Here is a 24,643-nt window from a genome sequence, read left to right as displayed (position 1 = left end):
ATGGCACAAGGACGCTTCCACTCGATGGTCGGACTAAGCATCGTACGGAGCATAACCACTCGCGGGATCTTCAGAGTAATTGTGGTAACCGCAATCACCTTCCCGGAGATATGCCTCTTCGCCTTGCGCTTCTTCATAGGGACCGTCATAGTACTCGGTACACAGCGGATAGTCTAACAAACATTGTACAATAAAGGAATGAGTTTCAAAGAAACTCGGTAAGGCGATTAAAAATCCATAATAACATAAATGGCGGGATTCCAGAACAAACATAAATGCAATATGATATGAGACAAGCAATGAATGAATGAATCTAACTCTATGTATGCTGGTCTCTATTGGCGGACATGCTTTAAGTCATAGCACCGTACTTCTTTAGGAAAGTCCACTCACATCCTCAACCATTAAAGATATCTTGGATTCTCTCACGGATCATTTCACCGGTCTTGAGCAGCCGATTGGTAATGGGTCCTTCATCCCTCAGGACAAACCATGGCGGGGGGTTAAGTCAACACACTCTCTCACAACCATTTGGTATAAGGTCTGGCGCATGTCGGGGTAAAACCTAGCCAAATGCAAGTCTTCTACTTAGTTACATCAAGTCGATCCGAGATACTTCCATTCCTCGTCCCCGACGATCCTTTCCGGTATCCTTCACACTAGAGTCCTCATAGTCCCCGACTACGGACTCATCAACCCTATTGATCATCCACATATGGTAAACGGGAAGCTCTCACGTCCTCTCACGGGTTGGTTACCGGTCTTAAGCGCCCGTGAGCCCAAGTCTAACCATATGCAACCCTACCAATAAATGGCCCCCACAATGTGATTCCCTGTCCTCTCACGGGTTGGTTACCGGTCTTGAGCGCCCATGAATCCCCATTGCTACCACGGGTCGTTCGGTCTCAATACCCCTCCGATTAGGGTCCGACATAACAGACATCCTAGCCAAACACTACTAGACAATCCTAGATATGTCATCCAACAGTTTAGGAAGGTGTCCAGGAGGGCATCTCCGGAAACATCCCATAATATTCCCGTAGTAGTCCAAGGACGGAAGTGTCAAAAGGACACCTCTCCTTTCCAAACCATACTTAAGCATACACATGCATCAATTCATATCATCACATATATGGTAACCTTATATATGGAAAGAAATCAATAATTGCAATCACCTTGTATATAATTGGTAAGTAAATCATACATGAGTCAATTCAATATGAATAAGTAATGCTACCGTAATCAAAGTTATGCAACAGTAGTATATCATTGTAAGAATCTAATTTAGGAATCATATCTATGATATTCAAATATAGAAACTAGATTCATGCTATCTATGTAATTAAGGAAATAACCATCCTTACCTTTTATAACTCGTAAAGGAATCCTAAGAAATCAAGTAAGATCTTGGCAAACTTGAGAAGAAGGTCCTAAACAAGTATATACAACATATTAGGAAAGATCCCTAACAGAAAAAGATACCAAAACATCCAACACAGACCAATTACGGAGTTGCTGTACTCATTGGTCGAGTGGATTGGTCGAGTGGTCCAATCGACCAATCGATCGACCAATGCAGACGAGCCTAAAAAAAACAGAGTTTTAAGATATGAAATCCGAATTTGGTGGTTCAAAAGGGTACTAATCAAGGGGTAAACTACATCAGTAGTATTCTAACATATAGGGGACCTCAAAACACCAATCAAATCAAGATATCAAGATCCAAATTAGGAAACAAAAAGTTACCATAATTAGATCAACCATGGATCTTGATGAATTTGAAATAGAAAACAAAGACAAGAACAATAGGAGGATGGATCATTGCTTCGGTAAAGGTATCATGAAAACATACTTAGATCTTCAAGGAACAAGGCTTAGAAGCATAAATCTAAATAAGGAAATAAAACCTACCATATATGTAACTACCATGCATCATGAAGAACACATAGTATGGTAGAAGAGAACAACTAGAAATTTATAGATTATGGATCATGGAAGGAAAACACATGAATTAACTACTAATATGATCAATATAGAAGATCCAAAGAGATCGGAATTCAAATCAGAAGTTTAACAAAGATTAGATCATGGTTTGATCATGATTCCCTCAAAAGCTTGCAATGATCATAGTTAAGATCATTGTTCTAGCCTCAAATCCTTAGGATGATCATGAGAACATGTTCAGAGATGTTTGCAACAGAGAATGCAGCATCTCTTCTCCTGTCTCAACTCAAAAGGAAAGAAAAACAAAGATGGAGGAGAAGAAAAGAGAGTAGACATACCTTTTGATGCAAAAAGAAGAGTTTCGACGAAGATCCGTCAAGAAAACACCAAGGATGCAAGGGAGATGACTTGCGAGAGGTCTTTGGTTCGTTCCGAGAGAGTTTGGAGGCAGCAAATACGAAGTGGACTCGAGATTGGACTTAAATAGAGCAAGAACAACCTAATTGCCAAAGACAAGACTCATTGGTCGAGTGGATTGGTCGGCTGGCCCGGTCGACCAATCGATCGACCAATCCTGACAACAAGTCCAAAACGAGGAATTGAAGGCCCAGGATCAAATCCAATCCTAAAGGGGTTTTGCACACAAGTCAAGTGACTTACCTAATAGGTAGAAATGCCTTCAAACCAAGATAGAGAGCACTCCAAGTCCATCAACTAATCAGATCTTCATCGAGATTCGGTTTCCATAAATAGAACTTCATCATCAACTTTCATGGATTCAAAGCCGACACCAAGTCCTCCTTTGGGATGGCCCAAAGCTGACTTCTTACTTTACTTGGGTCATCGGACCTACAAATAACAAGGTTTCCGGGTCAAGGTTAGGGCTGGGTTTTACATTCTCCCCCCCTTAAAGAAATTTCGTCCCCGAAATTGAAAGCGTACTGTGCTTCCAAAGAGGTAAGGAAACTTCTCCTTCATATCTTCTTCCTTCTCCCAAGAAGCTTCTTCAGGGGGTATGGTTCTTCCACCGAATCTTCACCAAAGGAATGGTGCGATTCCGGAGCTGCTTGTCCTTCCTATCCAAGATTTCGGCGGTTCTTCATCATAGGTCAAATCAGCACTAAGTCCTTGGTGCTTGCTGCAAAATGTGTTTCGGATTCTCTATGTATTTTCCGAGCATCGAAATATGAAACACATTGTGAACACCAGCAAGAGAGCGGAGGTAATGCTAATCGATACGCAACAGGTCCAACCTTTTCCAAAATCTCGAAAGGTCCAATGTAACGAGGGCTAAGCTTTCCCTTAACATTGAATCTCATCACACCCTTCATTGGTGAAACCTTCAGAAAGACTTTCTCTCCAACTTGAAATTCCAAATCGGTCCTTCTCTTATCGCATAAGATTTCTGTCTTGACTTGGGCAGACTTAATCCTTTCTCTTATCATATCTACCATAGCACTCGTAGCTTCAATCATCTCAGACCTAAGACTTTTCTTTCACCTGCTCGACCCAGTACAAAGGTGTCCTACAAGTACGCCATACAAAACCTTCGGAGTCATCCGGTATCGTCAACACAGGAGCGTTAGTCAACCTTTTCTTGAGTTCTTGGAAACTCTTTTCACAGCTTCATTCCACTCAAACTTGACTCCTTTTCTGTAAGCTTTGTCATAGGTGCTTTGAGAGTCTAGAGAAATTCTCAATGAAGCGCCTATAATATCCCGCCATACCAAGAAAACTTCGAATCTCGGTGGTGACTTAGGTCGGGTCCCAATCAGCAACAACTTGAACTTTTGCGAGGTCAACCTTAATACCGTCGGTAGAAACAATGTGACTTAAGAACATAACTTTAGCTAACCAAAAGTCACATTTACTGAACTTGGCAAACAAGTTCTTCTCTCTCAAACGCTGCAGAGGAAAACTCAAATGCACAACATGTTCTTCTTCGCTCTTTGAATAAATCAGAATGTCATCAATAAATACAATGATAAACTTATCTAAGACATCCTGAAATACTCGGTTCATCGGATCCATGAATGATGCCGGTGCATTAGTAAGACCAAAAGGCATAACTCAGAATTCATAATGCCCATATCTAGTCCTAAATGCAGTCCTACAGACATCACTAGACTTCACTCTTAACTCATGATACCCAGATCTTAGATCGATCTTTGAGAACATAGAGGCACCTTTCAACTGATCAAACAAGTCGTCGATCCTAGGAAGAGGATATTTATTTTTAATCGTCAACTTGTTCAATTCTCGATAGTCTATGCACATTCGCATACTACTGTCCTTCTTCTTCACAAACAACATCGAGGCTCCCCAAGGCGAAACATTGGGTTGGATAAACCCTTTGCTTGACAAATCATTTAATTGAGTTTGAAGTTCCTTCAACTCAGTCGGAGCCATCCGATACAGAGCTTTCGACACAGGAGCTGCTCCAGGAATTAGATCAATTGAAAACTCTAACTTCCTCTCTGGAGGCAAACCAGACAAATCATTAGGGAAAACATCAGGAAAGTCCCTAACAACTTCAATATCAGACAACAGTTTCACACCTTCCGAGACATCCACAGAAGAGGAAAGAAGTCCAACATCCTTAGTCCACTGCCTGACTTTCACAGTCGCAGCCACTATCTTCTTGCTCAACTTCTCTTGACTACCTTGATACTCAAACGGACTATCATCCTTAGGATGAAGCAGTACCTTCCTTTCCGAGCAAAGGATAACTGCGTCATACTTAGATAATCAATCCATTCCAAGTATCACATCAAAATCAGACATATCCTACTTGATCAAACGGGCTTCAAGGGTTCTACCAGCAATAACGACGGAACAAGATTCAACCACTTCATCTAATCTAACAACAGATCTGGTAGGAGTACTAATAACTAGTCTTCTTTCCAACTTTGCAAGTGTAACAGGAATACGACTCACAAAAGAAGATGCTATTAATGAATGCGATGCACCAGTATCAAATAATACGAAAGCAGAGGTAGATGATACTGAAATAATACCTGTCACAACATCGTGATCTGTCTTAGATTTTGAACCAACAACACTGAATACTTTTCCAGTGGGAACATTGAGCGGGGCTTCAAAGTGACACACGAGAACTCGGCTCCCGAGTGCGATTCACGAGAATAATGACCCGGCTTCCCACAGTTAAAGCAAATCAAATCCCTACCACTCACAGGAGCTACTGAAGAAGGATATGCAGATCTCTGGTTATTAACAACTAGACGAGGGTTAGCATAGATTGGTCCAGTACTCTAACTACCTGCAACAGGACACACTGGTGCACCACTAGAACCATAGCTCAAGGTGTTGTAACTAATATGTCCACTTTGCCGGTTCATACCGATCAAACCAATTTTAATTGGGTTCGATTGAGAGATAAAGGAAGGATGATCAGCGATGTCCAAAGAGGAGCAATGATCCGACGATTATGATTGAAAGAGTGTTACAAGCGGGAATGCAAGTATAAATGTCACGCCCTCCCAGCCGGTACCCTATCTGGCATACCCGAGAGTGTGATCCACAGCCCGAAGATCAGGTATCGAGTGATCAACCTCCCACATAAACAATAACATAATCATGAACAATCATAACAAAAGTGCGGAAGATAAACCATAGATCCAATAAAGAAAGAATGAATCATAAATGAATCGAGAATAATAGATATAATCGAGTATCAACAGATAAGTAAAGTGAGGCAAAAATCCCACTTTACAACCAGCGGAAAAGTAGCTCTAAAGAGAATAAACTAAATAAAATCTAATCCCAGTAGCTAGTACATTGGGTAACTAAATTGTTCTCCACTTTATAGACAACATCCTTATAAGTGTAAATCTCATAAATGGCACAAGGACGCTTCCACTCGATGGTCGGACTAAGCATCGTACGGAGCATAACCACTCGCGGGATCTTCAGAGTAATTGTGGTAACCGCAATCACCTTCCTGGAGATATGCCTCTTCGCCTTGCGCTTCTTCATAGGGACCGTCATAGTACTCGGTACTGCAGGATAGTCTAACAAACATTGTACAATAAAGGAATGAGTTTCAAAGAAACTCGGTAAAGGCGATTAAAATCCATAATAACATAAATGGCGGGATTCCCGAACAAACATAAATGCAATATGATATGAGACAAGCAATGAATGAATGAATCTAACTCTATGTATGCTTGGTCTCTATTAGCGGACATGCTTTAAGTCATAGCACCGTACTTCTTTAGGAAAGTCCACTCACATCCTCAACCATTTAAGATATCTTGGATTCTCTCACGGATCATTTCACCGGTCTTGAGCAGCCGATTGGTAATGGGTCCTTCATCCCTCGGGACAAACCATGGCAGGGGGTTAAGTCAACACACTCTCTCACAACCATTTGGTATAAGTGCTTGGCGCATGTCGGGGTAAAACCTAGCCAAATGCAAGTCTTCTACTTAGTTACATCAAGTCGGATCCGAGATACTTCCATTCCTCGTCCCCGACGATCCTTTCCGGTATCCTTCACACTAGAGTCCTCATAGTCCCGACTACGGACTCATCAACCCTATTGATCATCCACATATGGTAAACGGGAAGCTCTCACGTCCTCTCACGGGTTGGTTACCGGTCTTAAGCGCCCGTGAGCCCAAGTCTAACCATATGCAACCCTACCAATAAATGGCCCCCACAATGTGATTCCTGTCCTCTCACGGGTTGGTTACCGGTCTTGAGCGCCCATGAATCCCCATTGCTACCACGGGTCGTTCGGTCTCAATACCCCTCCGATTAGGGTCTGACATATAACAGGACATCCTAGCCAAACACTACTAGACAATCCTAGATATGTCATCCAACGGTTTAGGAAGGTGTCCAGAGGGCATCTCCGGAAACATCCCATAATATTCCCGTAGTAGTCCAAGGACAGAAGTGTCAAAAGGACACCTCTCCTTTCCAAACCATACTTAAGCATACACATGCATCAATTCATATCATCACATATATGGTAACCTTATATATGGAAAGAAATCAATAATTGCAATCACCTTGTATATAATTGGTAAGTAAATCATACATGAGTCAATTCAATATGAATAAGTAATGCTACTGTAATCAAAGTTATGCAACAGTAGTATATCATTGTAAGAATCTAATTTAGGAATCATATCTATGATATTCAAATATAGAAACTAGATTCATGCTATCTATGTAATTAAGGAAATAACCATCCTTACCTTTTATAACTTGCAAAGGAATCCTAAGAAATCAAGTAAGATCTTGGCAAACTTGAGAAGAAGGTCCTAAACAAGTATATACAACATATTAGGAAAGATCCCTAACAGAAAAGATACCAAAACATCCAACACGACCAATTCTGGAGTTGCTTTGTACTCATTGGTCGAGTGGATTGGTCGATTGGTCCAGTCGACCAATCAATCGACCAATGCGACATAACCCAAAAAAAAAGAGTTTTAAGATATGAAATCCGAATTTGGTGGTTCAAAAGGGTACTAATCAAGGGGTAAACTACATCAGTAGTATTCTAACATATAGGGGACCTCAAAACACCAATCAAATCAAGATATCAAGATCCAAATTAGGAAACAAAAAGTTACCATAATTAGATCAACCATGGATCTTGATGAATTTGAAATAGAAAACAAAGACAAGAACAATAGGAGGATGGATCATTGCTTCAGGTAAAGGTATCATGAAAACATACTTAGATCTTCAAGGAACAAGGCTTAGAAGCATAAATCTAAATAAGGAAATAAAACCTACCATATATGTAACTACCATGCATCATGAAGAACACATAGTATGGTAGAAGAGAACAACTAGAAATTTATAGATTATGGATCATGGAAGGAAAACACAGTAATTAACTACTAATATGATCAATATAGAAGATCCAAAGAGATCAGAATTCAAATCAGAAGTTTAACAAAGATTAGATCATGGTTTGATCATGATTCCCTCAAAAGCTTGCAATGATCATAGTTAAGATCATTGTTCTAGCCTCAAATCCTTAGGATGATCATGAGAACATGTTCGAGAGATGTTTGCAACAGAGAATGCAGCATCTCTTCTACTGTCTCAACTCAAAAAGGAAAGAAAAACAAAGATGGAGGAGAAGAAAAGAGAGTAGACATACCTTTTGATGCAAAAAGAAGAGTTTCGACGAAGATCCGTCAAGAAAACACCAAGGATGCAAGGGAGATGACTTGCGAGAGGTCTTTGGTTCGTTCCAGAGAGTTTGGAGGCAGCAAATACGAAGTGGACTCGAGATTGGACTTAAATAGAGCAAGAACAACCTAATTGCCAAAGACGGACACTCATTGGTCGAGTGGATTGGTCGACTGGCCCCGATCGACCAATCGATCGACCAATCTTGGCGACAAGTCCAAAACGAGGGAATTGAAGGCCCGGATCAAATCCAATCCTAAAGGGGTTTTGCACACAAGTCAAGTGACTTACCTAATAGGTAGAAATGCCTTCAAACCAAGATAGAGAGCACTCCAAGTCCATCAACTAATCAGATCTTCATCGGGATTCGGTTTCCATAAATAGAACTTCATCATCAACTTTCATGGATTCAAAGCCGGACACCAAGTCCTCCATCGGGATGGCCCAAAGCTGACTTCTTACTTTACTTCGGGTCATCGGACCTACAAATAACAAGGTTTCCGGGTCAAGGTTAGGGCTGGGTTTTACATTCTCCCCCCCTTAAAGAAATTTCGTCCCCGAAATTGAAAGCGTACTGTGCTTCCAAAGAGGTAAGGAAACTTCTCCTTCATATCTTCTTCCTTCTCCCAAGAAGCTTCTTCAGGGGTATGGTTCTTCCACCGAATCTTCACCAAAGGAATGGTGCGATTCCGCAGTTGCTTGTCCTTCCTATCCAAGATTTCGGCCGGTTCTTCATCATAGGTCAAATCAGCACTAAGTCCTTCGGTGCTTGCTGCAAAATGTGTTCCGGATTCTCTATGTATTTTCGGAGCATCGAAATATGAAACACATTGTGAACACCAGCAAGAGGCGGAGGTAATGCTAATCGATACGCAACGGGTCCAACCTTTTCCAAAATCTCGAAAGGTCCAATGTAACGAGGGCTAAGCTTTCCCTTAACATTGAATCTCATCACACCCTTCATTGGTGAAACCTTGAGAAAGACTTTCTCTCCAACTTGAAATTCCAAATCGGTCCTTCTCTTATCAGCATAAGATTTACTGTCTTGGTAGGGCGGACTTAATCCTTTCTCTTATCATATCTACCATAGCACTCGTAGCTTCAATCATCTCGGGACCTAAGACTTTTCTTTCACTGTCTCGAGTCCAGTACAAAGGTGTCCTACAAGTACTTTGCCATACAAAGCCTTGAATGGAGCCATGCCTATTGTTGCTTGATAAGCTGTTGTTATAGGCAAACTCAACCAAAGCTAGGTGTTCATCCCAATTACCACCCATATCCACCACACAAGATCTGAGCATGTCTTCCAATGTCTGAATTGTCCGCTCAGATTGTCCATCGAGGCTTGTGGATGATGAGCTGTACTCAAGTTCAATTGGGTTCCCAAGGCCTTCTGCAAACTATTCCAAAACCTTGAGGTGAACCTGGGATCACGATCCGAAACAATACTCAATGGCACACCATGCGGACGAACCACATTATCCACATAAAGCCTTGCTAGCTTATCCAGGTATGAGTGATCTTCATAGGAATGAAATGGGCTGATTTGGTCAACCTATCAACAATCACCCACACGGTGTCATTGCCTTTACTTGTCCGAGGCAAGCTAGTCACAAAGTCCATGGAGATATCCTCCCACTTCCAACTAGGAATAGGAAGAGGCTGAAGTAATCCAGATGGAGGTTGTCGAACGGCTTTCACACGTTGGCAAGTCTCACACTTGGCAACAAAATCATCAACATCCGCCTTGAGACCAATCCACCAAAAATGTTCCTTCAAGTCCTTGTACATCTTGGTGCTTCCGGGTGTATAGTAAAGACCGACTGGTGTGCTTCCTTCAATATTTCTTTCCTAACTTCTTCATTTGCGAGGCACACACAGTCTTCCTCTAAACAACAAAGCACCATCCATGGATATACCAAAGTCGGGGTCCGACTCGGGATTCGAAGAAATCTTCTCAACTTTGATCAAAAGCTCTTGATCGAACTTCTGTGAGCAACAATCTTATCTCTAAGACCAGATCTTGCCGTCATGGCGAGAAAGAATAAAATCAGAATTCTCGGGGACGATTTCCAAATCAAAACTCTCAATAGAAGACCACAATGGTAAACTCAAAGCATTCAAATCCAAAGTCTTCTTCTGGTTCTTCCTACTAAGAGCATCAGCAACAACATTTGCTTTCCCGGGATGATCTTGAATATCACAATCATAATCGGAGACTAGTTCCAACCATCTCCTTTGCCTCATGTTCAACTCCTTTTGGGTAAAGAAGTATTTCAAACTCTTATGATCCGTGAAAATGGCAATCTTCTCACCGTAAAGATAATGTCTCCAAATCTTCAAAGCAAAGACAACGGCGGCAAGTTCTAGATCGTGAGTGGGGTAATTCCGCTCATAATCCTTCAATTGCCGAGAAGCATAGGCTACGACCTTGCCATGTTGCATCGATACACAACCCAAACCAATCTTTGGCGCATCGGTATAAAGCTGTCATACCACCGGAACTATCGGGTATAGTCGAACCGGGGCACTTGTCAATCTATCTTTCAACTCTTGGAAATTCTTCTCACAAGCGTCAGACCAAACAAACTTCTCTTCTTTCCTGGTCAACTTAGTCATAGGAGCAGCCAACCGAGAAAAATTCTCAATAAACCTTCGGTAGTAACCCGCCAATCCAAGAAAACTTCTTATTTCCGTTCTCGACTTCGGTCTTTCCCAATCAGCCACAGACTTGGACCTTTTCGGGATCGACACGAATACCTTCGGCTGAAACTACATGACCAAGGAATACCACTCTCTTAAGCCAGAAATCACACTTGCTAAACTTAGCGAACAACTTCTTTTCTCGCAACCTTTGCAAAGTGAAACTTAGATGACTCGCATGCTCTTCTTCGCTCTTCGAATAGATCAAGATGTCATCAATGAAAACAATCACAAACTTATCAAGCACATCATGAAATACTCGGTTCATGAGGTCCATGAACACCGCAGGAGCATTGGTCAATCCGAAGGGCATGACTCTAAACTCGTAGTGACCATACCGCGTTCGGAAAGCTGTCTTGAAGATATCACTAGACTTCACTTTCAATTGGTGATATCCGGACCTTAAGTCAATCTTTGAGAACACAACTGCACCCTTCAACTGATCGAAGAGATCATCAATTACGGGCAGCGGATATCTATTCTTGATAGTCAACTTATTCAACTCACGGTAGTCGATGCACAAGCGCATACTACCGTCTTTCTTCTTGACGAACAAGACCGGAGCTCCCCAAGGTGACACACTAGGCTGTCTGAAACCTCTATCAATGAGCTCATTCAACTGATTTTGCAACTCTTTCAACTCGGTAGGAGCCATCCTGTACGGAGCTTTAGATACCGGAGCGGCACCGGGGACGAGATCAATAGAAAATTCGACATCCCTGTCCGGAGGCACTCTCGATAGATCATCGGGGAAGACATCAACAAAGTCGCAGACAACTCGACTTCATCGACTCTTTTCTCCACTATACCCTTGCCTTCGGATGAAGCATCATCCACTAGGGCATAGACTTGCATCGGTCTGCGACAGACACCTTCCTACAAACCCTTCTCTTTTCACCACTGAAATTCTAAGACCGGACTTCCACAAATATGGGCCTGAATCTTCTTTGAGGAACAAAGGAACACGGCTTTGTGGGCTGTCAACCAATCAATTCCCAAAATAACATCGAAGTCCTTCATGTCAAGAATCACAAAATTGGCTTCCAAGTTCTTCTCACCAATCAACACGGGACATTTAGATAACCCCTTATCTAGTTTCACAACAGGACCAGTAGGTGTACTAATCAATAAACAACTAGACAACTTCTCGGGGATTAGGTTAGTCTTCTTGATGAATGCGAGATGACATGAGCAGAATGAGATGCACCCGTATCAAATAAGACAAATGCGAAATAGAAGCGACTAACAATGTACCTGTAATCACTTCATGGCTTGGATCCTGCTCAAGCCTTGGAAATCCTGAAAACTCTACCGGAGGGAGGAGGCGGGAGCACTCTTCACCACCAGGGGCGGCTGCTGCTTTGGGCGGGCCGCCGGACAGGCACGAGCAAAATGACCAGCTTGCTTGCGGTAGAAACAAACGGGATTCTTTGGATCCAACGGGGGTGGCTGCAACGAGAGGGCTTCGAACAAAAGGCCTTGCACTTGCACTTGCACTTGCACTTGCTGGTGGTCGGTTTCCGCCATCTTGTCCTAAACGGCCGGGCTGCTGAAAACCCGTGTTCGACCTACACTCTTAGCACGAAAGGTAGGAGTGGGGTAGGGTGTAGGTCTCACAAAACGATGGTCATTACGATCCACCAAACCAGAATTCCTTGACTGCCAAGGCTTTTGCACACGAGCACTTTCCTTCTCTGTTTCTTCCAACTTCTTCGAGTTCTGCACCACTTGAGCATAGCTCACTATAGGCTGGGCTTGTGAGGTAAGCTTTAATGGCGGGCGCGATCCTTTGAAGAACTTCTTTGCTTTCGCGAGGTCATCCTTCGAGAGAATGCGGAGCAAAGAAATGAAGCTCCTCGAACTTCTGTTGGTACTCCAACACGACGAGTTCCTTGAGTCGGAATCATGAACTCGGCTTCCTTCGCATCTTTCACCGCCTCGGGAAAGTAGTTCATACAAAAAGCCTCTTTGAATAACTCCCAAGTTACAACTCCTGCATGCAAACCTTCCAAAACAGGCCGAGTGGAGATCCACCATGCATCGGCTTCTTGTTGCAACCACGTTCAGCAAACAAAATCTTACGAGCTTCCGAGCATTGCGGATGTCGGAAAGCCTTCTCCAACTCACGAAGCCACTTGTTAGGAAACAAGGGGTCCTTGGTAACTCCGGTGAAAGTGGGTACTTGCATCTTGAAAAAACTCTCCATCGGGCGAGTATGAGGAGTTCCGGCTAAACCTCCCGCATTCGGGAGGCTGCGGCATGAGGATTCACATTAGCACCAGCCCGGGTCTCATTATGCGAGTCATGAAACCCACCAACATCTGGTTGAATTGAGCTGCTTGCTTGCTGCATCATATTGCCCATAATATTGGCAATATCTCGAAAACTTCCAACATTCGGGGCACCGGGGATCTCATGAGTACCACTGATCAACATTTGGTATCTCACCACCTCCATGAGGTACTTCACCACCTCCCCAGGGTATTTCACCACCTCCATGACCACTTTGGATTCACCACGCCCACTTCTCGGAGTAACCATTACGCAAAACCGAGAACATCAAAATACCGAATTTGAAGATTCAACATAAACCACAAGTCCAAATGATTTGAAAACTTAAATCATGCTCAAATATATCCATATAGTCATCAAACAATATTCCATAAGGCAAAAATCACATTTTCCAAAAATTCAACAGCAATTGAGGTCTCTGTGACCATTGGTCGAGTGATTGGTCGGTGACCCGGTCGACCAATGAGTCGACCAATGCGACAGAATGCGAAAATTCGCATTATAAACCTCACTTTCACATTCCAACCTCATTCTAACTTCTTCCAAAGGTGAGAGAGCTCTAGGGAAAGTCTCCAAGAGTTCCCACAAGTGTTCTTGAGGTGATTTAGTGCTTCAACAACAACACCACAACACACCATCTTCACAAACAAGGTAAATCTCTCATTCTTTCTTCCATTTTCATCTTCTCATGCTTGCATTTCAATAAAACCATGCTTTACTTGTATCCAATGCTAGAAATCATGCTTAGGAATGCTTAGAAACATATTCCCTAAGTTTTAAATACAATGCCATGCATAGACAACAAGTTTTAACATAATGGTGCTCATCTCGCAAAGTTTTATACCGAAATCGATATCTTTAGAAAAATTCCGTTTTCTCTCAAACCGCTTGAAATTTTCGCACGAGATCAAATGCTACATGCTCAAGATGACATTGTAGATAGGTCCATACAATTTGATTTAACCAATTTCAACTTTTCAAAAATCCAATTTTGACCTAAATTGCAAAATCCCCAAATTTCCTTCTTGCTGAATTTTTCGCTTTAATCCAAGTTTTCGATCGATTTTCATCAAACAAACTTCATAGACATGAAATTCCAAGTATTGCGCACATGCTAGTATGTTCAAATCAAATTTCCCCCAAATTTGAAATTTTCCAAAAATTACGAAAATACCCTTTTGGCTCAAATCTTAAGATAGCACTAACTGGAATTGTCTCTTGTCTCTTTCACAGATACACTATGCAAAGGGGAGGGCGAGGACGAGGTAGAGGTCGTGGTCGCATTGTAGGTGCTCTTAGGGGCGAGGTCGGGTTCCTTCGAGCCTAGACGGGGAGGTTAGGAGACCGGACATGTTTGACACACCTCGGGCCGAGTTCTGTACGAGGCCTACTTCAGCTCTTGCAATATCGAGATGGGACGTCTACTTCACTTACGCCAGCTCGAGCCTTTAGGATTCGGCGGAGGTTCGACACATTGCGGTGGACTCATCTCTTCACCGAGGATCTGCCGGTATACCGGAACTAGTGAGGTTGTTCTTTAGCAACCTTACTTACACCGAGGAGGCTCGAGGCCAAGGACATCCACTTAGACTTGTCCTTAGGAGCAGGGGTCTTCCGGACTCGGATTCGCTTCTCTACCCGGACAACGGCTGAGATCTTGCGGGTTCCTTACTATCCACGGCGGTGTGTGTGGATACCTGCGAGGAGCGGATCTGGACAGCCATCGATGCCGTACGAGCTACGCGAGATATGCTCTACGCTATGGGATAGCCGTCGATGCTTCACACCGTGGACCAGCGGACGGATGACGGATTCTGCACGGATTATCGGTCGCATAGTCGGCCGAAACATTATGCCGAAAGCCGGACATCACCATCGGGTCACGGTGATGGAGGCCTTAGTCATCTACCGCATCTACATGGGCTTCGAGATCGATCTCTCCTACATCATTCAGCGGGTCATGTTGGACTTAGTTCTGCGGCCTAGCATGCGGAACCTTTGCTATGGGAGGCTACGACTTTGATCTTCGGGCATTTCGGGGTGAGTTTCGAGGATACACCGGTGGACACTGGATCACGGGGATACTCTATTGGGACTCGGACCATTCGTCGGATGAGACTACGGCGATCGAGAGAGATCTCCTGGTCCGGAGGGTGAGGATGATGATGAATCGGAGGATGAGGATCGGGGATCGAGAGGATGGAGGAGAGGATATCGGTCCCGATAGTGATGATCGGGCCGGAGATGATGCGGATATGCACGAGGCTGAGCACATGCATCACGAGTTTCCTTCATCACACTTCGAGGCGGGTGGCCCTTCACATGCGGTTCCGGAGACTTCGGATCTTGGAGCACGGATGAGATCGATGACTTCCATGCTAGAGAGAATGGAGGTCGGACGGGAGCAGATGTACGAGAGGATGGAGTCACGACGGGATAGGATAGAGCATCGGGTGACTCGGCTAGCGGAGGAGTTCGGAGCATACGAGAGATCGAGAGAAGATCACCTAGATAGACTGTACCTTAGGATTTCCATTTATGCATTTCGGATGTAATCGTTGTAAAAAGAAACCTTTGAAATTAATGAAGTTCATTCTGTTTCACTTAATTATTGTATGTTATGCACTTTTCTTTTCCTTGCATTAGTGACATTTGTTCAAGTATAATTATGGTATGTTATTCGGAAATGTTCTGTTATGCCTCAAAGGTCAAGTTTCTAATTCGGTGTTCTATTATTCACTTCTAAGAGTAGAAGAGTCATTTCAGATCAATGACTCGGGAATGTTCGAGTTGTTGTCTTTTGTGGTTAGGATCTCCTCGAACCTTGGGCTCCCGATACCAATCATCACGCCCTCCCAGCCCGGTACCCTATCGGCATACCCGAGAGTGTGATCCACAGCCCGAAGATCGGTATCGAGTGATCAACCTCCCACATAAACAATAACATAATCATGAACAATCATAACAAAAGTGCGGAAGATAAACCATAGATCCAATAAAGAAAGAATGAATCATAAATGAATCGAATAATAGATATAATCGAGTATCAAACGAGATAAGTAAAGTGAGGCAAAAATCCCACTTTACAACCAGCGGAAAAGTAGCTCTAAAGAGAATAAACTAAATAAAATCTAATCCCAGTAGCTAGTACATTGGGTAACTAAATTGTTCTCCACTTTATAGACAACATCCTTATAAGTGTAAATCTCATAAATGGCACAAGGACGCTTCCACTCGATGGTCGGACTAAGCATCGTACGGAGCATAACCACTCGCGGGATCTTGAGTAATTGTGGTAACCGCAATCACCTTCCTGGAGATATGCCTCTTCGCCTTGCGCTTCTTCATAGGGACCGTCATAGTACTCGGTACACTGCGGGATAGTCTAACAAACATTGTACAATAAAGGAATGAGTTTCAAAGAAACTCGGTAAAGCGATTAAAATCCATAATAACATAAATGGCGGGATTCCAGAACAAACATAAATGCAATATGATATGAGACAAGCAATGAATGAATGAATCTAACTCTATGTATGCTTTGGTCTCTATTGGCGGACATGCTTTAAGTCATAGCACCGTACTTCTTTAGGAAAGTCCACTCACATCCTCAACCATTTAAGATATCTTGGATTCTCTCACGGATCATTTCACCGGTCTTGAGCAGCCGATTGGTAATGGGTCCTTCATCCCTCGGGACAAACCATGGCGGGGGGTTAAGTCAACACACTCTCTCACAACCATTTGGTATAAATCTTGGCGCATGTCGGGGTAAAACCTAGCCAAATGCAAGTCTTCTACTTAGTTACATCAAGTCGGATCCGGATACTTCCATTCCTCGTCCCTGACGATCCTTTCCGGTATCCTTCACACTAGAGTCCTCATAGTCCCTGACTACGGACTCATCAACCCTATTGATCATCCACATATGGTAAACGGGAAGCTCTCACGTCCTCTCACGGGTTGGTTACCGGTCTTAAGCGCCCGTGAGCCCAAGTCTAACCATATGCAACCCTACCAATAAATGGCCCCCACAATGTGATTCCTGTCCTCTCACGGGTTGGTTACCGGTCTTGAGCGCCCATGAATCCCCATTGCTACCACGGGTCGTTCGGTCTCAATACCCCTCCGATTAGGGTCGACATAACAGGACATCCTAGCCAAACACTACTAGACAATCCTAGATATGTCATCCAACGGTTTAGGAAGGTGTCCGAGAGGGCATCTCCGGAAACATCCCATAATATTCCCGTAGTAGTCCAAGGACAGAAGTGTCAAAAGGACACCTCTCCTTTCCAAACCATACTTAAGCATACACATGCATCAATTCATATCATCACATATATGGTAACCTCATATATGGAAAGAAATCAATAATTGCAATCACCTTGTATATAATTGGTAAGTAAATCATACATGAGTCAATTCAATATGAATAAGTAATGCTACTGTAATCAAAGTTATGCAACAGTAGTATATCATTGTAAGAATCTAATTTAGGAATCATATCTATGATATTCAAATATAGAAACTAGATTCATGCTATCTATGTAATTAAGGAAATAACCATCCTTACCTTTTATAACTCGCAAAGGAATCCTAAGAAATCAAGTAAGATCTTGGCAAACTTGAGAAGAAGGTCCTAAACAAGTATATACAACATATTAGGAAAGATCCCTAACAGAAAAGATACCAAAACATCCAACACGGACCAATTCGGAGTTGCTTTGTACTCATTGGTCGAGTGGATTGGTCGACTGGTCCGATCGACCAATCGATCGACCAATGCGAGACGATAGCCTAAAAAAAACAGAGTTTTAAGATATGAAATCCGAATTTGGTGGTTCAAAAGGGTACTAATCAAGGGGTAAACTACATCAGTAGTATTCTAACATATAGGGGACCTCAAAACACCAATCAAATCAAGATATCAAGATCCAAATTAGGAAACAAAAAGTTACCATAATTAGATCAACCATGGATCTTGATGAATTTGAAATAGAAAACAAAGACAAGAACAATAGGAGGATGGATCATTGCTTCAGGTAAAGGTATCATGAAAACATACTTAGATCTTCAAGGAACAAGGCTTAGAAGCATAAATCTAAATAAGGAAATAAAACCTACCATATATGTAACTACCATGCATCATGAAGAACACATAGTATGGTAGAAGAGAACAACTAGAAATTTATAGATTATGGATCATGGAAGGAAAACACAGTAATTAACTACTAATATGATCAATATAGAAGATCCAAAGAGATCAGAATTCAAATCAGAAGTTTAACAAAGATTAGATCATGGTTTGATCATGATTCCCTCAAAAGCTTGCAATGATCATAGTTAAGATCATTGTTCTAGCCTCAAATCCTTAGGATGATCATGAGAACATGTTCGAGAGATGTTTGCAACAGAGAATGCAGCATCTCTTCTACTGTCTCAACTCAAAAAGGAAAGAAAAACAAAGATGGAGGAGAAGAAAAGAGAGTAGACATACCTTTTGATGCAAAAAGAAGAGTTTCGACGAAGATCCGTCAAGAAAACACCAAGGATGCAAGGGAGATGACTTGCAGAGGTCTTTGGTTCGTTCCAGAGAGTTTGGAGGCAGCAAATACGAAGTGGACTCGAGATTGGACTTAAATAGAGCAAGAACAACCTAATTGCCAAAGACAGCACTCATTGGTCGAGTGGATTGGTCGACGGCCCAGATCGACCAATCGGTCGACCAATGCTTGACCATCAAGTCCAAAACGAGGGAATTGAAGGCCCGGATCAAATCCAATCCTAAAGGGGTTTTGCACACAAGTCAAGTGACTTACCTAATAGGTAGAAATGCCTTCAAACCAAGATAGAGAGCACTCCAAGTCCATCAACTAATCAGATCTTCATCAGGATTCAGTTTCCATAAATAGAACTTCATCATCAACTTTCATGGATTCAAAGCCAGACACCAAGTCCTCCACTGGGATGGCCCAAAGCTGACTTCTTACTTTACTTCGGGTCATCGGACCTACAAATAACAAGGTTTCCGGGTCAAGGTTAGGGCTGGGTTTTACAATAAAAGCGAGGGAAGATCCAAAAAAAGATAGGTCTCGAGGGTCAACCAAAACTCTAAGCTCACTCTGATTGAACTCCATTACTAGCATTTTAGAAGCTCCAGAGAGCTCTCCAAAAACACCATCGACACCATACCGACTAAATCATCGGAGACGAGATGCCGATCAAGACGATCGGCTCTAATATGTCCACTGCCGGTTCATACCGGTCAAACCAATCTTAATTGGGTTCAATTGAGAGATAAAGGAAGGATGATCAGCGACGTCCAAAGAGGAGCGATGATCCGACGGTTATGATTGAAAGTGTGTTATAAGCGGGAATGCAAGTACAAAAGCAAGGGAAGATCCGAAAAAAGGTAGGTCTCGAGGGTCAACCAAAACTCTAAGCTCACTCTAATTGAACTCCATTACTAGCATTTTAGAAGCTCCAGAGAGCTCTGAAAACACCATCAACACCATACTGACGAAATCGTCGGAGACGAGACGCCGATCAAGACGATCGGCTCCGTTTCTTACTGATATTCTGTCTTTTTCAGGAGTGAGAGGTTGATCGATCGAAGAGAAAACCAGATCGACTTAGATCTGAGGAATTCGGTGCGGAAAACTACGGTTCGAGGCGATCGGCGAAAATAGCATTAACATTTTGGCGCCGTCTATGGGAAATCGGTTCGAGCAGAAGCTATGGCTCAATCGCCTGAGCGAGAGGAGGAATTACCGATAGAAATGGCGGAAACAAGCCGAGGGAGCCGAGGAGAGTAAATACAAAAAGAAGAACGAGAGAAGTGGTTCCGATACCGCAAATCCCGTGATGCAAACTCGACAGAGGCAAAGAATGCTGGAGGATCACTCACCTCGTGCAACTGATCAGTTTGAAAGGCAAGAGAAACAGTTAGCAGATACATTGGCTACATCTCGTCCAGAGTTAGATCCAAATATGATCGCTGAGCGGTTTGAGAGCATGCAACATCAAATACTGGAGACACAAAATCTGATGAGAACTTTCATCAAACAGATCGGAGTACATCCTGAGGAAAGAGTTCCGGTTTTATTAGCTGGAAGATCTCGAACTCTTTCCCGAGCAAAAGCGACTTCTGTCCCAAATTCTCAGATTCAAAAGTCAGGAGGGAGCCGAAGGAGGTCATTTCTGAAGGAAGGATCAGGAGAGAGTGCAGATCCAAATTATATTCCACTGGAGACCGAAGATCTAGAATCGTCCAGGGATGATCAATTGAGTCATATCTGGAGTAAAAAGAGTAGAAGCGTTGGGGATTGGAGAGATAAAAAAGAAACAGGAAAATCAGGAGATTGCAGATCTGAAGTCTATGGATAGGAAATCAGTAAAAGATTTCGCGTTCTCGATGATCAGATTCAGCGACTGGTGAACAAAGATGACGGAGAAAAAGTTGAGGAAATGATGAACCAAAATCCATTTGCTAAGGACATTATGTCAGCACCATTGCCGCGCAATTTTAAACTTCCGACATTCACGATGTATGATGGAAGCACAGATCCAATGGAACACCTGGCTCAGTTCAATTCTGTTATGATGCTGGCAGGTAACTCTGATGTTTTAAAGTGTCGTTCATTTCCATCTTCCTTGAAAGGATCTGCAACAACCTGGTTCTTCAACTTATTACCAAATTCCATTAAGGATTTTAAGGATTTGAAGAAAGTATTCTTATCAAGATTCCAAAGTAGCATGAAAAGCAGCAAAACTGTTGATAATTTAGCTGCAATCCGTCAAAAATCGGGAGAATCAGTTCGAAATTGCATGAAGAGATTCAATCAGGAATCAATTCAAATTAAAATTTTGAATGAGGCGGTGGCATATGACGCTATGTTAACGGGGCCTAACAGATGAGCATCTTCTGGAATTCCTGATCATGAACAAGCCGACGAATATAGCGGAATTGATAACTTGTTGTAATCAGTATGCAAATATGAAGGATATTCTCCAAGCAAGAAAAGAAACTGACAGCAGTGGAGTTAAAAGGAAAGATGATGGAGTTGTGAAATCTGATCAGAGAGATCAAAGAGAGCGAAGGAATAGCAGGATTTTTTCAAGAAATATTCCTGGTCGTCAATATAGAAGGGACATCCCAAGACCATTCCAAGAAAACTACACTCCTCTCAACGCAAGAAGATCAGAAATTTTGATGCGAATTCAGCATCAAGGATTTATGAAATGGCCATTACATATGATAGAAAAGGCGGATGAGAGGAATCCGAATAGATTCTGTAGATATCACAAAGATCATGGTCATGATACTGATGATTGCAGAATTCCGAAAAATGAAATTGAGCGACTGATCAGTCAAGGAAGATTGGATCAATTTGTTCAAAAGAGAAATGGAGGCAACAGAAGAAATGCCGTTGATCAGTGAGAGAAGGTGGAATAATCGAACACCAGCTAGAGAAGACCAAACCAAGGGAGATTTTCAGTACAACTCTCCAGAGGAAAATGCTAAACAAAGAGAAAATCAGCAGATTCAACAGAAGCAGTCCCTGTCATGACTATCTTGGGAAGTTTGGATTTAAATTCAATTTCAAAATCTAAGGCGCATGCCAGGTACGTAAATACTGTTGAATCTCATGTTACTCCTAGAAGAATCAAAATGATGAAAGAAATAATCTTCACAGAGGAAGAAATGGAAGGAATTCAAGAACCACACGATGACGCCATTGTGGTGGTCATTGAGGTGGCAAACAGAGATATTCATAGAGTTCTAGTAGACACAGGATCATCTGTAGACATAATGTCTTACGAAGCTTTTCAGCGATTGAAGTTGGATACAGTTAAGATAAAACCTTGCAACACAAGGCTATTTGGATTTTCTGGAGAATCTACTTCGGTGGAGGGGACTGTAGAGCTAACAATAACACTTGGAACACATCCACAAACGGTAACTACAGTTACTAAATTTTTGTTAATAAAAAGTCTATCAGCATACAATATAATTCTCGAGAGACCAACGTTGAATACTATTGGGGCAATAATTTCGACAAGACATTTGAAGGTCAAGTTCCCAACAAAAGGAGGCATTGGAGAATGCAAATCAGATCAGAAAACTTCAAGGCAGAGCTATACAACATTTTTGAAGGATTCAAAAGCACAAGGTAAGGCACTCGCCTTTACTGTTGAAGTTACGGATAACAAGGATGAGGAAAAAATTCAAAGAGGTGAACCGGTAGAAAAGCTGGAAAAAATTTGTTTTGGTTTGGAGAATCCAGAAAAAGGGACCATGATAGGAGTTGATCAGAGCAGTCAGGACAAGGAGCAATTGAGAGAATTTCTTCACCAAAACGCAGAGATGTCTTTGCCTGGTCAGCACAAGACATGCCAGGTTTAAGCAAGGAAGTGGCGGACCATTGTCTATGGATAGATAAATCTATCAAGCCAGTAAAACAAAGACGAAGGAATTTTTCATCAGAAAAGCATGATGCAATTAAAGTTGAAGTGGATAAGCTTAGGAGATCTCAATTTATTGAGCAAATTGAGTGTCCAAGATGGTTAGCAAATGTGGTAATGGTAAAAAAGCATAATGGAAAATGGCGAATGTGTGTAGATTACACTGATTTGAACAAGGCATGTCCCAAAGATTGCTATCCTTTGCCACGAATTGATCAGTTAATTGATGCAACATCAAGTCAGCAAATGTTGAGTTTTATGGACGCTTATTCTGGTTATAATCAAATTCTTATGAAGAAGGAGGATCAGCCTCACACAGCATTCATGACCAATCGGGAAAGCTATTGTTATAAGGTTATGCCTTTTGGGTTAAAAAATGCTGGTGCAACATACCAAAGGGCGATGAACAAGCTGTTCGCTGATCAGATTGGAAGAAATATGGAGGTTTATGTAGATGATCTTCTCGTAAAAAGTCAATTTAAATCTGATCATCTTGCCGATTTAAGAAAGTGCTTTGATGTATTAAGGAGAAATGGAATGAGACTCAATCTTAAGAAGTGTGCATTTGGAGTTTTGTCTGGTAAATTCCTAGGTTTCATGGTCACGCAAAGGGGTATTGAGGCAAATCCAAAAAAAATCGGGGCTATCTTAAATATGACAAGACACCAGTATGAAAGAAATTCAAAGCTTAACGGGAAGAGTTGCAGCATTAAGTAGATTTATATCAAGATCAGGAGATAAGTGTGCACCATTCTTCAAGGCATTGAAAAATCTAAATGCACTCAACGAATTCAAATGGTCAGAGGACTGTCAGAATTCATTTGAAGAGCTGAAGAGGAGGCTGACCAGTCCACCAGTTTTATCTCGACCAAAGCCCGGAGAGAGCTTGCAGATGTATCTATCTTCTTCAAAAGCGGCAGTAAGCGCGGTGTTAATCCGGGAAGAAACCAGGAAGCTCTGACCCTATTTTCAGGCTCATCCAATTATTGTTCTTACCAATTGGCCTTTAAAGAAAATACTGCATAAGCCTGATCTGGTGGGGAGAATGGTATCATGGGCAGTAGAGTTAACAGAACATGATATAGATTATAAACCTAGAACTGCGATAAAGGCACAAGTTTTGGCTGATTTTATTCTTTGAAAGTATTTCATCACCAGAGGAGGAAAAAGATTCTAGTGAGGTGTCTTCTGTGTGGACCTTACATGTAGATGGGTCAAGTCATTCACAGGGATTAGGAGCGGGGGTGATTTTACAAAGTCCGTTCGGATTTGTAATTCAAAATGCACTTCGGTTTAATTTTCATGCTTCAAACAATGAAGCAGAGTATGAAGCTCTTATTGTAGGATTACGACTAGCCAGATCTCTCTGTGTTCAAAGCATTGAAGTAAAAAGTGATTCTGAGCTGGTGGTCAATCAAGTCACGGGAGCGTATGGTGCGAAAGATGATCGAATGGTCAGCTATCTTAAAAAAGTATCACAATGTAAGGAGTGGTTCGCACAATTCTCAGTCACGAGGATATCTCGAAATCAAAATAATGAAGCAGATTCTCTGGCAAAATTAGCATCCGCAAAGTCTATTTCTATTCCACAAGCTGTATTTTATGAGGAGCTAGATATTCCAAGCATATTCGAGCAGAAATAATGGAAATTGACGTAGAATATCTTGGATGGATCCTATTATACAATATCCGAAAGATGGTATTCTTCCTAAAGATAAGGAAAAGGCCAGCCTCGTGAAAAGAAGTGCCAGGTTTATTCTAAAGAATGGGTTATTATATAAAAAAACAGTTTTTGGCCACTTTTGAAATGTTTGGGACCCTCTAATACTCTTTATGCCTTATCCGAGGTTCATGAAGGATTCTGTGGAAACCACTAGGTGGGAAACTTTGAGCTTACAATTCTAAGGCAGGATTTTATTGGCCACGTTGTGTCGAGGTGATTGAGTATGTAGAAGGTGTCATCAATACCAGATTCATACACCAATTGGGAACCACCAATTTGAAACGACTAACATCAATTCTTAATCCTCTCCCATTTTCTATGTGGGGTATGGATTTG

The sequence above is a fragment of the Hakea prostrata genome, chromosome 7, assembly GCF_041222555.1.
Source record: "Hakea prostrata isolate BN-2017 chromosome 7, UWA_Hpros_2, whole genome shotgun sequence".
In the NCBI taxonomy this organism is placed as follows: Eukaryota; Viridiplantae; Streptophyta; class Magnoliopsida; order Proteales; family Proteaceae; genus Hakea; species Hakea prostrata.
This window is presented reverse-complemented; position numbering follows the sequence as displayed.